Source organism: Mizuhopecten yessoensis, unplaced genomic scaffold (assembly GCF_002113885.1).
Source record: "Mizuhopecten yessoensis strain PY_sf001 unplaced genomic scaffold, ASM211388v2 scaffold10619, whole genome shotgun sequence".
Classification (NCBI taxonomy): domain Eukaryota; kingdom Metazoa; phylum Mollusca; class Bivalvia; order Pectinida; family Pectinidae; genus Mizuhopecten; species Mizuhopecten yessoensis.
This window is the reverse complement of record NW_018408637.1, coordinates 3,598-9,765: the sequence shown is the minus strand read 5'-3', so window position 1 is coordinate 9,765 and position 6,168 is coordinate 3,598.

The following is a 6,168-nucleotide window of genomic DNA, read 5'->3' as shown; positions in this document are numbered from 1 at the left end:
GTTGGGTGGGAAGTGGATAGTGATCTCACCTTTCACTAAGATGACCAGGATTGACACTGACCCATCAGATGATAAACCAGAGAGATATGAAACCCCTACATGTTCTGAAAGTCACATATATTTGTTGGTGAGATATTTGATATCTTGTTAACCTACAAAGAAACACTAATTTTGTAACAGATAGATTTAATCTGTTATTTTAATCTCAAATGAGGGATGAACAAAATTTAAATACATACAGACTGATATTCCTTTAGCAATTTCAAATTATTCATTAAGGTACGTGAACCGAAAATGAGTTTGTTAATTGCTGTTTCAGTCTATCTCATGTCATTCTATTTCCTGATTACTGTGTACAGTATACATAATATATACAGTGTATATACAATAAGTAAGACAATGTTGCAAACATCTAGATATTTTCCTGGTACATTTCTAGGTTTAATGTTACACTATAAAATCAACACATTAACCTCACATATCAATATGACTACATTTCAATAACAATATTAACAGAAAACTAAATACAAATTAGTTTTGACAAGACTTAACCACTGATTAGTTGATATCAAATCACTTTCCAAATGTACATTTTGATATTTACAATAAAAAAATTCAATGTTACTACAAGAAACAAGAGGCCCATAGGGCCTGTCTGAACTTGTAGAAGTTGAAATACTTCCACGTTCTTGAGATCATGATGGCCATCTTAGATGTATTGCTCTGAAGGTAATGGCACTTCTGTAACTATTGTGAAATCATGTTTAAGTCCTTTTCAAGAGAAATATTCCATAAAAAGCACAATTGTTGTAAGACATTTTACAGGATAAGTTACTTGAAATTTGATTGTTTGAAAATAGAAATAAAAGATGGGTCACACCATCTGTTCTTCTGCTTATACAAGATAACAAAAACATTTCTGTGGTAAATTCTTACCAGTGGTTAAATTAGGGATAAAATGATATGTCATTTATAATCACAAGCAGACAAGGCATACCACTTTATATATGATTAAGTGACATATCCAAACAAGAAACTAATCAACACTGGGTACTAGTCTATAATACATTTGATTTCAATAACAATATACGTTTTTAAGTCCCATCCTTTTACATAACACAGAGTTAGGAAGAGAAACATACACTGAGATTGATATCATCTAAACAAATGGTATATACAATTTTTTTGTTGTTGATAAAAACAGCATAAACACTTCGTCCGTAATTCCTAACAGTCATACCCCGTTATCAAAGATTTCATATATATCTGAGGGTTTTAAGCTAGTTTTTGTGTGTACCCAAACATTTGAGCTAGTTTTTAGCTAACCTGACCAAAGGGCTAGTCAGTAGTGAGCTTATGCCATGGGGCAGCATTCCTCCATCTGTCAGGTCAACTTTTCCTTTATGACAACTTCAGAACTTCTGAAGTATGGAGAGGCCTAGAGTCATCATATTTGGCTGAAAGCTTCCTTGGTAAGAGCCAAACATGTTTGAGAACGAAAATGACTTTGACCTACTTTCAAGGTCGCAGGAGTCAAATATGCCAAACACTTAAAACGACTACTTCTTAAGAACTGAAAGGTATAGAATCCTCAGATTTGGCTGAAGAACTGAAAGGTGTAAAATCTTGACATTTGTCTGGTAGCTTATAGCTTCTTGGGATTGACCCCGTCAAAGTTTGAGAATGAAAATAACCAGGATCTACTTTAAAGGTAACAGGGGTCAAAAGGCATGGATTCACATAAGATTTGGCTGGTAGCTTAATGGGATCGAGCCAATAAAGTTTGAGAAGGAAAATGACCTTAACCCACTTTCAAGGTTACAAGGGTCAAATATGTCAAAACATCAAACGACTTCTTCTGAATAATCGAAAGGAATAGAATCATAATATTTGGCTGCTGGCTTCTTGGGATAGAGCCAACAAAGTTTGAGAAGGAAAATGAACTTGACCTACTTACAAGGTCACAGGGACAAATATGTCAAACACTTCAAACAACTTCTGAAGAAGAGCCGAAAAGCATAGAATCATATAATAATAGTTGTTTGTAGCTTCAACAGATGGAGCTGATAAGGTTTGCAATAGAAATATTTGTAGTTCAGTATAATATTTAATGAGAATACTTTGCTATGACTGCTTAAATATCAAAGTGAGCGATACAGGCCCTCTGGGCCTCTTGTTGTGTATATTTGAGGGTTGGAGCCATTCTATTATGGCCTTCAAAACTTGACTGGACATATAATGGTATGCAGAGTGTCTGTCTTTGATTTCAACAAAATAACTTCCTTAAAGATCGTTTTGATGAAACTTGATGTGCTTCTACCTTATACGAAAACTTAGACTAAGTTTGAAGTGAAGCAAAATACAGGCATAATTAAATAGCAAAATTTAGACTATAAAGGTTAGGATGTCTTTAGTTTTTCTGTTTTATTTACCGTTAACGTTGTACACCATTTGAACATTTTCTTTTGATCTTTTAAAAATGCCAACAACGTGTAAAACTTGTTTTACTCCTATATCAATGACAAATATTTTGTTTAGTTGTAATGGAAAAGGTTTCCCCAGATGTCCTCTAACATTTGGTAACATTTTCAACTTCATAAAAAAAAATATGGCCGCTTTGACGTCATATGCGATTTTAAATCTAATTGCAATACCTCATTAACAGGTTAATGTATTTTATTCATCTTAGGATATATATTGTGCAAAATAACAAATAAATAACTTTTCTCAGGAAACTTATTTGAGTTAAATGTCAACTTCCAGTTTATGGTAGGGGTCAAAGTTTGAAAATGTAATTTTGTGAAACAAACTTCAAAAACTTCTTAACCCTTAGGCTGCTACATTGGTTTCTATGTAAAGGGACACCACTGCTGAATTAATTATTGAAATTTGAATTAATTTACTTGATTTTTCAAATGTGCATAACTTGGAAAATATTTGTTATATGTGAAAAAAAGTTGTATGAAAATTGTTCGTTGTTGTCTCTAGTTTATGCTTCAATATTTACAGGTAATAAAGGTAAGAAAAGGTGAAACTTTTAATTAATCAGATTTAAGCAAAAGGAAGATCATTTTAAAATTATTTTCGTCCGCAAATGTGATTGGCAAACCATAACAGAGATTATAAACTTCATTTTTGACATAAGACGCTGTATATTTACACAGAGATTCTCAGGTAAAAAGGTCAGGTATTTTGTCAAGAATTGCATGTGATTTGCTACAGGTTTCAGCTCGCCATTCAATACATTTACTGTCACAGTCGGCATATATATATATATCTTAGATACGGTCTAGTTTATGATTAAATCACTGATAAAAAGTTTGAAGAAATAAGTCGGCTCAAAACGTATCAATGTCAATGTTCAATTCCGCCTCACCTGCAGACGACATGTGCGCCTCGGTCCGCCGATATTTTCCTGTTTGCGTAGGTCACAAATCCGTTTATTGGAAAGTTACAATCTACACGTCCGCCATTTTTATGACTTTTTTTTTCGATTTGAAATTCTCTCACACACCTTTGGTTATTACTAGGGGACACTGCCGTGAATATCGAAAGTAATGACAAAACAACCAATCAGAAGCCTTCTACTATACACGTTCGGGTTTGGTATAGCAGCAATTGGACTTCACACTTCCTGGCTACCGATCAAAACCTACAGACCGAGAAACGACATGTTGTGCGTAGCACTGACGGCCCAACTTTTCAAAACAACATGTCGCGCGTAGCAGCCTAAGGGTAAATAACCAAGTGACCCAAGGTCATGATGTTTTTAGAATATCATGCTCAAGCAATGGACTATCAAGTTTGATAATATGAATGACCTTGACCCATGTTCAAGGTCACTGGGGTCACTTATGTAAAAATCTGCAAAAAACTCCTTCTCAATAACGGTTATGCCCAGGGTATTGATATTTGGTCTGTAGCATGCTAGGATGATGGGCTACAAGGTTTATGGACATAAATTACCATCAAAGATCAATTTCTGGTGTTTGATAGAGGTCAAATTCGAACATGTAATTTTGTGGAAAAAAACAAAGGTACCAGAACTATTTGCGAGTTACTTCCCTTCCACCAGTAGTAAAATCGTTCACCTACAAAAATATAACCCACAGCAAAAGTTATACACCTTTTTTCTACTATTTTGGAGTACTGCTAAAATTTCTGAACTTGATTTATCTTTTAATCAATTTTCAACATTTCAAAATTTAAAAGTCTTTACCTCAATGGTGTGATATAGGTGAAAAGCCTGTCAAATTGTTCTCCAACAATTTCTAGTTTTGTATGTATCTGAGGGTTTGAGCTAGTGTTTGTATATAGGAGAGTGTGTGATAGTTTTGTATGTACCTGAGGGTTTGATCTAGTGTTTGTATATAGGGGGGTGTGGGATAGTTTTGTATGTATCTGTGGGTTTGATCTAGTGTTTGTATATAGGGGTGTGTGGGATAATTTTGTATGTATCTGAGGGTTTGAGCTAGTGTTTGTATATAGGAGAGTGTGGGATAATTTTGTATGTATCTGAGGGTTTGAGCTAGGGGTTGGATATAGGGGAGTGTGGGATAGTTTTGTTTATATCTGAGGGTTTGATCTAGTATTTGTATATAGGAGAGTGTGGGATAATTTTGTATGTATCTGAGGGGTTGATCTAGTGTTTGTATATAGGGGTGTGTGGGATAGTTTTGTTTATATCTGAGGGTTTGATCTAGTATTTGTATATAGGAGAGTGTGGGATAATTTTGTATGTATCTGAGGGTTCGATCTAGTGTTTGTATATAGGTGAGTGTGGGATTGTTTTGTATGTATCTGAGGGGTTGATCTAGTGTTTGTATATAGGGGTGTGTGGGATAGTTTTGTTTATATCTGAGGGTTTGATCTAGTATTTGTATATAGGAGAGTGTGGGATAATTTTGTATGTATCTGAGGGTTCGATCTAGTGTTTGTATATAGGTGAGTGTGGGATTGTTTTGTATGTATCTGTGGGTTTGAGCTAGTGTTTGTATATAGGAGAGTGCGTGATAGTTTAATATGTATCTGAGGGTTTGAGTGAGTGTTTGTATATAGGTGAGTGTGGGATTGTTTTGTATGTATCTGAGGGTTTGAGTGAGTGTTTGTATATAGGTGAGTGTGGGATTGTTTTGTATGTATCTGAGGGTTTGAGCTAGGGGTTGGATATAGGGGAGTGTGGGATAGTTTTGGATGTATCTGAGGGTTTGATCTAGTATTTGTATATAGGAGAGTGTGGGATAATTTTGTATGTATCTGAGGGTTTGATCTAGTGTTTGTATATAGGTAGCAGAGTACAGTAGGGTACGGTGGCCATGGGTGATATTTTTACACAATGAATAACCCCTGTAATATAACATGTATCCAAATTTTTAAAAAAAATCAGCACTAAAATTGGCATATACATGATGAAGTGGACTATGTGGGCCTCATAATTTTTACAAATCTGTGTCTACACAACAAAAGCTAGCTTTTTATGTAGTCTATTTTTGTACTCGGCACATGTGTGTAAATATTGTGAAAAATCCACCGGAATGACCTATGCTAAAACGTGAGTATTTCTGTTACCAAATAGGCGATATTTAATTTCAGACAGGTTTAAGGGGAAAAAATCTACTTGCGGGGGTCAAATTTTGGGTTAAAAATCATGTTTTTTTGGCATATTTTGGTGTTTTTTGATGTGGTAACCATGGTTTTCACAAGTCCCAAATCTGAGGAAATCACTTTTTGAAAAAACTATCATTCTTCTAAAAAACAACGTATTCAAAATGAAGTTTATAAATATATATATATATGTAGGTGTGTTGTGCAGGATGAATCCGCTATCCATGTTTATCCGAGACATGCCCTTTATTTTTAGGGTCAAGCCATTTCTACTGTACTCTGCTACCATAGGGGCGTGTAGGATAGTTTTGTATGCATCTGTGGGTTTGAACTAGTTATCATATATATTTGAGGGATTCAGACTTTCATAGTTATGTGTATCATTAGGATCACTACTGAATGATGTCTCACCTACAGTGGTATTTTCATAAACCATGTTTTCCTGGCCTGATGTGGTTGGTACAGTTCCCGAATGTTTGGTGACAGTTTGACGTCTTTTATGTAGAAAGTAGACACCAAGTCCAACACCCACAACAACGGCCAACAGTATGGAGAGAGCAACAA